Here is an 11803-nt window from a genome sequence, read left to right as displayed (position 1 = left end):
CAAAATGTCACTGTGGTCCACCAGGCAGGAAAGGAGCTAATGAAGGTCAGGTGACCAATGGAGTTTGCTATGGACTGAATGTCTGTGTCTCTTAAAACTTCATATGTTGAAATTCTAAGCCATAAAGAGATAGTAGTAAGAAATGGAACTCTGGGGAGGAAATTGGGTTATAATGGCAGAATCCTCATTAATGGGATTAGTGCCCTTGTAAAAGAACTCAATTGACCCTTCTGCCATGTGAGAAGAGAGAGAAGTCAGCAGTCTGTAATAAGGAAAGCAGGTCCTCATCAGACCTGACCATGCTGGCACCCTGATTTCTGTCTTCCCAGTCTCCAGGACTGTGAAAAATAATTTTCTGTTGTTTATAAGCTATTCAATCTAAGATACTTTGTATGTGTACTCCAACATTCATGTATTGGAAATTTAATCCCCAATGAAACAGTGTTGAAAGATGGAATTTTTAAGAAGTTATTAGATCATGAGGGCTATCTTCATTAAGCACAAGTTCAGTACCCTTACTTTCTCCCTTTCACCCATGTGACAACTTCTCTTACGTTACGACACAGCAAGAAGGCCCTCACCAGATGTAGTCCCTCAAGTTTGGTCTTCCCATCCTCTAAATTGTGAGCCAAATAAATTTCTGTTTATTATAAATGACCCAGTGTAAGAGATATTGGCTAAAATGAGTTAAAATCAGCCCAAAGATAGCATTATAGTCCTAGTCTATCTTAGAGTGGGCACAGTGGCTCCCCACCACCCCTATGGTTATTTTCCCAACTCTAGAATACACAATCAGAATAGATAAACTCATTGGTTGGCAAAATCTCCATGTTGTTGCCTGATCTGTGGAGTGAAGAATACTAAAGTGGGAAAGATTAAGTGGAAGCCATTTTTAAAAAAATACCTATTTTTTAGTTATAGGTGGACACTATGTCTTTACTTTTTACTTTATGTGGTGCTGAGAATTGAACCCAGTGCCTTACACATGCTAGGTGAGCACTCTAATTCTGAGACTCAACCCCAGCCCCTAAGTGGAAGTCATTTGAACTGCCTCTTCCTATGAAAATAGTAAACCAAAAGCAATTCCTAGAAGGATAGCATTGATTAGTGCCACCATTAAGGACTCAACAAGTGCAAGAGTGGTGATTTCCACTACATCCTCATTCAGCTCACCTATGTGGCCCACGAAGAAGATAATAGATCTCAGAGAATGACTGTGGATTATCATAACCTTAATCAAGTAGCAATTCCAATTGTAGCTGCTGTGCCAGATTAGTTTTGTTGCTTGAGAAAATTAACACAGCCTCTGGTAGCTGGTATGTAGCTATTGAACTGTTAAGTGCTTTTTATCTTCACACTTAAGAGAAAAAAGACTACCAAAGCAGTTTTCTTTCACTCAGCAAGGCCAGCAATATACCTTCACTCTCCTACCTTAGTGGTACATTAAATATACAGCCCTATGTCATAATTTAGTTCACAAGGACCTTGAAGACCTTTCTCTTCCACAGGATATCCTACATTACATTAATGACATTATGTCATTAGTGAACAAGAAATAGAGCAATTATCCTAGACTTATTGATAAGAAATTTACATGTCAGAGTGCGTGAAATAAATGTGACAAAAATTCAGGGACCTTCCACATTAGTGCATTAGTGAAATTCTAGGAGTCGCTTAGTATAGAGCACAACAAGGTATCCCTTCTAAGGTAAAGGATAAACTGTTGCACCAGGAGGGCTTATAACCAAAAACAAGGTCCAAGACCTAGAGGGCTTCTTTGGATCTGAGTGGCAGAATATTCCTCATTTGGGTATGTTACTCCAGGCCATTTACCAAGTGCCTTGAAAAACTGATAGTTCTGAGGGGGGCCTATACCAGGAGAAAGCTCTACAGCTTTCACATCATTTTTCACATCATCAAATGGGAGTGATATATATGTGATCAGCCCTGAGCTCTGAAGATATAAGTTAGATATATAAAGAAGGGTCTCAAACACTCATTGTACCAATTCCTGCTACACTCCCTTCTCTCTGCCAGCCTAAACCTATGACCTTGTGGAGGCCAACAACCAGTTGACAGGAAGAGCAAACTCAGGCCTGATTTATAGATAAAGTACTATATGCAGGCATGACTCAAAAGTGGATAGCTGCAACGCCACAGCCCCTACTGCAACATTCTCAAAGGACAATCAATTTAGTCTGTTTTGCATTACTATAATGAAATAGCTGAGGCAAACTACTTAAACAAAAGAGGTTTATGTTGGCACATGGTTATGGAGGCCAATGGTCAAGAGAATATTCTAGTGATTATGACCTTCTTTGCTGGCAGAGTCTCAAGATGGTTCAGGATATCACATGACAAAAAAAGCAATGTGCATATATATGTGTATCTCCTCTGGCTGGTCTCTCTCTCTCTCTCTCTCTCTCTCTCTCTCTCTCTCTCTCCCCCCCCCCGCCCCCCCCCCCCCCCGCTCTTAAATTCACAAGTATTCAATCATAGGACCTCCACCCTTGATGACCTTATCTAATCCTAATCACCTCGCTAAAGTCCCACTTTTAAACACCATTGTCAGATTAAATTTCCATCCTCTTAATACCTCAAAATAGGGATAAAATTTCAGCACAAGAAGCTTGCAGGATGCACTCAGTGGTGAGGGGACATCCTCTTCAAGGGTGGAACTTTAAGCAGTACACTTGGTTGTTGACTTTGGATGGAGAACTGGCCTGATGTGAGACTGCATACCAATCTATGAGCTGTGGTCAGTGGTTTAACTGAATGGTCAGGGATTTGGAATATACATAATTAAAAATTTAATGTCAAGGAAATTTGGGGAAAAGGTCTATGGATCGATCTTTGTAAATGGGCAAGAAATGTGAAAATATTGTGTCTGCCATGGATGCTCACCAAAGGATGACCTCAGCAGAGGAATATATTAATAACCAAGTAAATAAGAAAACTTATTTTGTGGATAGCAGTCAGTCTCTTTTCTTAGTCACCCCTGTCATCACCCATTGCTTCATGAGCAAAGTAGTCATGGTATAAAGGATGGGATTATGCCTGGGCTCAGCAACATGGATTACTGTTTACCCAATTTGCAATTGGCAAAGTGCCCAATTTGCCAACATCAGAGACCAACATTGATATGCCACCATTCCCTGGAGCAATTAGCCAGCTACCCAGTGGTAGACTGATTGCACCATACTGCTTCCATAGTGTGTTTTATTGGAATAGACACTCTCAGCATAGATTTGCCTTCCCTGCACACAATGCTTCTGCCAAAATACTATCCATCAACTTAAAGAAAGTTTTATCCTCTGTAAAGGTATTCCACACAGCATTGCTTCTGATGAAGGAATTTACTTCATAGCCAATAATCATGGGATCTACTGGTCTTATAATGTTCCCCAACATCCTGAAGTAACTGGCTTCATAAATGGTTGAATGGCCATTTGAAAACTCAGCTATAGCACCAGCTAGGTGGTAATATCTTGCAAGGTTGGGGCAAGGTGCCCTAGGAGGTTGTATATATTCTGAATCAGCATCCAATATATAGTGCTACTTTTCTCATAGCCAGGATCCATGGGTCCAGGACTCAAGGGATAGAAATAGAAGTGGCACTCATTAGTATTGTCCTTAGTGACCCATCAGCAACATTTTTGCTTCCTGTACCTGTGACTGCATACTCTGCTGGCTTAGGAGTTCAAAAAAAAAAAAAAAAAAAAAAAGGAATGTTTCTACCAGTAGATTTAAGATTGCCATCTGTCACTTGAAGCTCCACATGCCTCTGAAACAACAGGAAAATAAGAGAATTTTAGTGCTAACTGGAGAGATTGAACTTGACTATTAAGGGGAAATTGAACTATTACTTCATAATAGAGATAAGCCAGAGATCTCTTACAGTGTGTCTCTTAGTATTGCCATATTCTGAGATTAAGCTAAATAGAAAACTACAACAACCCAATATAGTCAAGGCTACTCAGAAACTATTTGGTTAACTTCATCAGGTAAAGAATTGTGACCAGGGTTGGGGCTGTAGCTCAGTGGCAGAGCACTTGCCTGGCATGTGCGAGGCACAGGGTTTGATCCTCAGCACCAAATAAAAATAAACAAATGCATTCTGTCCAATTACAACTACAAAAAATGATACTTGGGCTGGGGATGTGGCTCAAGCGGTAGCGCGCTCGCCTGGCGTGCATGCGGCCCGGGTTCGATCCTCAGCACCACATACAAACAAAGATGTTGTATCTGTCGAAAACTAAAAAATAAACATTAAAAAATTCTCTCTCTCTCTCTCTCTCAAAAAAAAAAATAATCCTCCACATCAATAAATGAATTTCTATAGATCATATCAAAAGTTTTTTAAAAAAATGATACTTGTCTATCTAAAAAAAAAAAAAAAAACTGTGACCAGCCAAAGTGCTTGCTAAAGGCGAAAAGAATAAGCAATGGGCAGTAGAAAAAGCGAAGTTATAAAGATTAGTTACAATCATGTGTCCAATTACAAAAATGAGTACTGTCTTATGTATTTCCTCCTATTTGTGTGAGCATGTAACAAATATCTTGGTTTTCTTCCTTTTCATATCCCCTTCTCATGTATTAACATATGCTGCCTATGTATCATAGTATTTAAGTATTGTCATCTTTTAAAAAAATATTTATTTTTTAGTTGTAGTTGGTCACAATGTCTTTATTTTATTTATTTATTTTTATGTGGTGCTGAGGATCAAACCCGGGGCCCTCACACATGCTAGGCCACCGCTCTACCGCTGAGCCACAATCCCAACCCTTAAGTATTGTCATCTTTACACCACAGTATTTAAGTCATGGGATATTAAGGAGAAAAGTAAACATCACTTAGGGACTTTACATCTTCCTAGGAAAGGTTATTGTGTTTTCAATTATACAAAGGATAGTTGTGTCATGTCAAATGACATAGTGTGTTTTATTGGAATTATGATCTTGTAACTGTAATTACTTGGAGGTTAAATATAGTTTAAAGAGTTGTCTATGGGTACCAGGTTGACAAGGGTGGTTATGATGGTTAATTTTGTGTGTCAATTTAACTGGGCCACAGGATGTCTAGTTATTTAGTCAAATATTATTTTGGGTGTTTCTGTAATGGTATTTTGGATGAAATTTAGATTTAACAGGCTGAGAATATAGCTTGAAGATTGAGTGCTTGCCTAGTATGTGTGAGGCCCTGGGTCTGACCCCCAGTACCATGCATGCAAAAGAAGGAAAAAGAGAGAGGGAGTGAGGGAGAGATTTAAATTGGTAGATGGAATAAAGCATATTGTCCTACATAATGTAAAACTATCCAGTCCATTGAAGGTCAGAATATCAGAAAAGACTGGCTCTACTGCCTTATGACCTTCAAAATAAGACATTTACAATTCTTGATTCTACAGCAGCCTGCTGGCATTCAAACTCAAACTGAAACTGGAACATCAGTTCTGCAAATTTTAGACTTGCCAACCTTTATAAATCACATGTGCCAGACATGTGTTTGTGTGTATGTTTCTCCTATTTCTCTGGAGAAAACAGGAATAAACTAAGTCATACTAAGTATTTTATGTAAAAGGTGTTGTATTTTTAAATTTCAAATCTTAATTATTCATTGCTGGTATACAGAAAAATTCTGACTTCTTAATATTAACCTTAAATCCTGCAACTTTGCTATAATCACATATTAGGGATTTTGTTATTACTTAGGATTCTCTATACACACAATCATGTTATGTTTGAATAATCATGTTTTGTGTAAACAAAGGTGGTTTGGCTACCTACCATCTAGGTTTGTGTAAATATGTTCTATGACATTTGCACAATGATGAAGTCACCTAATGTGTTTCTCAGAAAGTGTCTCTGTCATTAAACAACACATGTATATGCATTTCTGCATTGGTTTTTCATTCTTCAGTATATTTTAGATATAACTCCACATTAGTACATATAGAGCAGAAACTCTAGAATTTTATTATTTTTAATAGCTGCATAGTAATCCACTGTATGTTCTGCACTAATGGGCTTCAATCTTTATTATCTTTGCTATTAGAATATTGCAATGAACTCTTTAAACATCAGTCATTTCAACATGTACCTGTAAGATACACTCCTAAAATTAGAGTTTCTGGGCAAAAAAATGTTTATTTGCAATTTTAATAGATATTGTGATTGTTCTTCATGGGCTATTGTCAATTTGAACTTCCATCAGTAAAGTATGATAATGCCCATTTTCCTGCTACCTCACCAATTAGAGTATATTTTATGACTTGTGGTATTTTCTAATATGATAGGTGAAAATTATATTCTATTATAGTTTCATTGTAATTTTATTATTTTGAATGAGCACTTTTATTATGTATTTGTTTCTCCTTTTTGTGAACCATTGGTACTCTTTGTCCATTTTGCTAATGGTTGCTGATGTCCTCATTAGTTTACAGGTACTTTTTATGTATTAAAGAAATCAATTTGGGGCTAGGGATATGGCTGAAGCGGTAGCGTGCTCGCCTGGAATGCATGCAGCCCGGGTCCGATCCTCAGCACCACATACAAACAAAGATATTGTGCCTGCCGATAACTAAAAAATAAATATTAAAATTCTCTCTACATCTCTCTCTCTTTAAAAAAAAAATCAATTCATTGTCTGTGGTATGAATTGCAATTTTTCACCCAGATTGCTCTTTATTTTTATTTTTACTTGAGATACTTTTGCCACTTTTAAATTTTTTATGTACTTGAGCCATCAATTTTCTTTTATGGCTTCTGGGTATTGCTATGGAATGTTATCAGGATTACTTTAAAAGCCTAAAGCTTTATTTTTTCCCCATTTACTCTTTAACCTCTCTGGAATTTATTTTGATGCAAAGTATGAATTGTTAATTGTGATCCAACTTTACTTTTTTCAGATGGCTATCCAGTTGTGCCAACAATATTTGCTTAATTTTTATTGATTTAATAAAAAATATGTTGAACTTTATCAAATGCCTTTATAGCATTTATGAAGATGACAGATTTTTCTTTTTAAACTAATTATATCCTTTCATTTCTGAAAATGACATGTTATTCTTTTCATGTTATAATAATTTTTGTTTTACTTAATACTGATATTCATGAATAAAAATTTCAATGGTCAATATATATGTGCTTGATGCATATGTTTAGTGAGATTTTGATATTAGTGTTATTTTCACTTCATAAATAAAATTTGGAAAGTTTTCTTCTTTTTCTGTGCCCAAGACACAGAAAAACCCTAACCCTAACCCTAACCCTAACCCTAACCCTAACCCTAACCCTAATAACAACAGACTTTATCTGTTTCTAAAAGTTGCATAGTTAACTTCTCCTGTGAAATAATTTGGTACAGGTACCTTTGTGGATTTAGGTGTGGGAAAAGACATTTCTCTTACATATCAATTTCTTCTATGATTATTGGTCTACTTAGAATTTCTACCTCTGGAATATTTTGGAAAATTGTATTTTCTTGACATTTTATCTATTTCACTTAGATTTTCAAATTATTACACAGAGTTGAGTCAAATCTCTCATAAAATCTTTTAACTTTTTCTTTGTCTTTGGTTATCCCCCTCCACCTTCCCATTGTTTTGCATTTTAATTGTACTCACTTCTCTTTGTTAGGTCAACCAATCATCCTACTGTAGCCTATTTTCTCCCCCAAAATATTTTACTTAGTAGTGTCCTGTTTCTATTTTCTAATTTATTAATTTCTTCGTTTATCCTTACAAATTCTTTCCTTCTGCTTTCTATGATAATTTCTTCTCAATTTTTGAATTGGACATTTAATTTACTTCTATTTTGCATTTTCTTTTTGAGCACTACCTTAAGTACATTCCACAGATATTATTATACAGCATTTTATCTTTTCTTCATTTTTAAAATATTCAGTAATTTCGATTTTGAGGCAGTTAAGAGGATGATTTTTTTTCATTGCACGTTTTTTACAATTTGAAAATGCTTTACCATCTCCTATGGTTCTCACTCCCCGCCCTTTATCCAACGATAGCCCGTCCCGCTTCTTTGCCTCAAGTGCTATAAAGAACGAAGGCCCTGATCCTGGGCAGACGCCCCGCAGAGAAGGCACAGGCCTTCAGGAGACTCAGAAGCAGGGACCTCTCCCCGCCTGCGCCAGAGGATCTACCTTCGCCCGGGCTTTAGCGGTGACGCCCCCTTCCGAATGCCTCGCTGGGATTGGTCTGTTTTTCGGACCTGGACGGTGGCCAGAGGAGAACAAGAAGCTCCCGTTCAGCATCAGCGAACGAAGCGATGCAGTGGGCAACTTCGGAGGCGCAGCTTCGCATCTGTAAGCGTCCGGCCTCCGGCGGCATGGCGGCGGCCTCACTGTGTCGCAGTTGCAGGTGGCAACGGAGAGGAACCGGTGACGGAGTCTCCCGAGCCTGCTGCCGCTGCATGGGTAAGAATAGGTGGAGGGGAAGTGGATCAGAGCGCGAGCACGGCGGAGCGGTGACAGATGCCGAGGGACCCGGGCTTTAAGAGGGGAAGGACAAGAGGACAGAATCTGCTTCTCAGAGAGTCCGTTTTTAGCTCCACTGCCAGGAGGGACCACACCCAGCCCCGTCTTCTCCTCTCCACATAACAGGAGCTACAGAATGCTTTTCTGTTTCCTATATTTATACTGCAAGAGGAATCCCCCCCCCCCCGTTAATTCATCCATTATTTATTTGTTATCTGTGAACTCATAGGTTAATTAATATTCCATGGATTATAATCCGTCAATATTTATTTGTGGCTCAACTAGCCCAGTTTCTGGCCAATGGAGTCTCTTCAAGCTGGTTCCTTTAACTTTTTTCACATATCCCCTTCATTCCCTATTTTCTGGCATAAGGTGTTCCAAGCTCAATTTTTTCTTTCTCCTCCTGTCCACCGAAGTAGCCATTTCTCCAAAGAGCTTCAATTCCTTTTTTATACTGTGTATGCGCATATATATATATCACACACACACACACAAATATATAATACATAATATGTATTATATACATAACATAATATTATATTACACACAGTAATATATCAATACATAATAAATATAAATAATACACTATTGTTACACCTATATTAATATATACATGGTACATATTATATATCATACACATATATTCGTAGTATATACATATATCAAACCAAATATAACAGGTTCAATATTTATCCATGGGCTTTGAAGTCAGTTGTTGGAGTCTGTATTTCTATAACATAATAATTTAGAATATTCTCTTTTAGACCCAAAAGCTAATTCTGGCACTTGAAGATGATATGGGAGCGACTTATATCTGCATTATGAAATTGGTGTTCTAAATGAATTACAAAAATGCAGGATGAGGCAGTACATAGTACTCTTGGCATATAGGAGAATTTCAATGTGTTAAATAGAAGACATCTTTGTAAGTATTGCTGTAGTTTTCCTATAGTGTTTTTTTTTAAACCAATGATATTTAGGTTCCATATTTATTTGGGGAATATAATTAAACTAATAAAGCCAGTTGCTATACACTTTGATACAGAGACTTTATAATAGATTTTATTTTTTTTAGAACAGTTTTAGGTTAACTGTTCTAACAGTTAACAGAGAAGATAGTATAGAGTGTTCATATATACCTCATACCCAGTTTCCCTCTTATGGTAATTTTATGGTACAATTGTAGGGTGGTTACTATGGTACAGTTAATGAACCCATACTCATACATTGTTATGAACTATAGTCCAAAATTTATTCAGAGTTCCTTAGTTTTTTCCTAATGTACTTTTCCTGTTCCAAATGCCATCCAAGATACCACATTACATTTAGTTGGCTTGTCTCCTTAGACTCCTCTTGGCTGTGAAAGTTTCTTAATATTTCCCTTGTTTTTGGTGACCTTGACAGTTATGAGAGTATGGTCAATTATTTAAATAGAATGCCCCTCTATTAGAATTTGTCTGATTTTTTAAAAGAGAATTACACAGGATTTGGGGTTTTAGGAAAGAAGACCACAGGTATAAACTGTCATTCTTGTCATTCTATATCATGAATCATAAGTATTGATATTGATGTCAGTTACTTGGCTGAGGTAGTATTTGTCATCTTTCTCCAATGGAAAGTTACCCTCCTCCTTCCCTCCCTCCATACTGTACTATTTGGAAGGAAGTCACTATGCACAGCTCCCACTTAACTAAAAAAAATTTTGAACTATCCAAAATGGATCAAGTAATTTATTTTGAATGAAGTAGATTAAAATATTGGGCTGAGATTAAGGATCAAATTCAGGAGATTTACTACAAATTATGTACAAGTATTCAGGTGTACATGAGATTTTTCTCTGGCTGGCAGGTTGGGTATGTGGCACTATAGCTGCAAAGTGCTATATTGTCCTTTCCTCCTGCTGAGAGCAATTGCTTCCCACAATCTCTGTCTTGCTCAATTCTGTAGTAAGACAGGGACGCTTGGTCTCAAACATGCTTTCTGTAGTAATTTTAAGAAAACTGATTTATTTGCTTAATTGATTTGTCAGTATAATTAATGCTTATCTCTTTTATAAGGTTGTGTTGCTTTCTGCTGCCATGCTAATCAATATGTTGGAAGTTATCAAGAAGTTCACGAGAAAGCCAGTTTCAAATTCTGAAGAAAAACGAAGAGGCAACCCTTAGACATGTCAGTGTTTTACAGAAATTTTGGAATAGGGTAATATTTTTGTCATTCGTACACATAAATGTACCTTCTCCAAGGTCTGTACTAAAATTTCAGAAACTAGTATTATGTCTTGGTATTTGAAATAAAGCTAGCAGAGTAAGCACAAGAATCAAAAAATAGCTGAGCAGCTGTAACAGAAGAAAAACTGAAATAGACCTCTTCTAAGACCCAAATTCCCACCTTCTAAGAGTTGGTAGAATAATATCTATACTTAGGCATGATTAATAGAATGAGTGGTCTCTTCCAGGGGTAGGGGTAGATAGCCCTTCATTCCCACTATGATAGAAATTAACTTGTCCTCTCTGAAAAAACACAAGAAAGGTAATTATATTCACTTTGTGACAAATGAGAGCCTAACAATCAGACCATTCTTCGTAGAACACAGGCAAAGGGTATACTAGCTTCTAGAAAATGCATGTTGGGGATTTCAGTTTTTGATCTGATAAGAGCTGTTCTTCCCTAGTATTATTACTAATTAAGATGTTGTTGATATCTTGTTATTTCCATAGAAAACTGAAGCAGGATCTAGTTACAATGTAGCCATGAAGTGCTGCATTGTGTTTTCCCCTGCTCAAAATAAAACTGTTACCTTCCAGGCCCTGCCTGCCTTGGTGCCCTAGCAGCAGGGATGCTTGGTCTCATACATGCCTACCAATATGAACACTGACTTGGCAAGTGACTCTGAAGAATCAGGGCTTGTTAATATTTTGTAGGTGGTAACAGAAGGAAAAAGATGCTATCAGGAGACAATTCAAATAAGGGAAAAACTATTTTGATTGCTCCTGACTTGCTGGTAAGTATTTTAATTTCTTATTTAATTACATGATTTATCTATCAAAGGTTTGTTTGAGAGGAAGATTTATAGTAACCCTGTCATTTGAAGCTGTGGAGGAGTAAAGATCATACACCACTGGCTGGAGTGGCACATGCCTGTAATCCTAGCCCCCTGGGAGGCTGAAACTGGAAGATCCCAAGTTCAAGACTGGCCTCAGCAACTTAGAGAGGCCCTAAGGAACTTAACGAGGACCTGTCTCAAAAAGTTAAAAGGGGATGTAGCTCAGTGGTCAATTGCCTCTAGGTTAAATCCCAGTACCAAAAAACAAA

General features: G+C 37.3%; 2 non-coding genes across 2 annotated transcripts; both read left to right on the top strand.

The window, feature by feature from the left end:
- The first annotated feature begins 10722 nt into the window (after nucleotides 1-10722).
- Nucleotides 10723-10903, top strand: LOC143409068 (small nucleolar RNA SNORA81). The gene has a single exon (XR_013092580.1). It is a non-coding gene; the product is annotated as a small nucleolar RNA SNORA81 (small nucleolar RNA).
- A 312-nt stretch (nucleotides 10904-11215) lies between these two features.
- Nucleotides 11216-11345, top strand: LOC143409033 (small nucleolar RNA SNORA63). Its single transcript, XR_013092549.1, has one exon. It is a non-coding gene; the product is annotated as a small nucleolar RNA SNORA63 (small nucleolar RNA).
- Nucleotides 11346-11803: the final 458 nt, after the last annotated feature.

Source organism: Callospermophilus lateralis, chromosome 10, assembly GCF_048772815.1.
Source record: "Callospermophilus lateralis isolate mCalLat2 chromosome 10, mCalLat2.hap1, whole genome shotgun sequence".
Classification (NCBI taxonomy): Eukaryota; Metazoa; Chordata; class Mammalia; order Rodentia; family Sciuridae; genus Callospermophilus; species Callospermophilus lateralis.
This window is presented reverse-complemented; position numbering and strand designations above follow the sequence as displayed.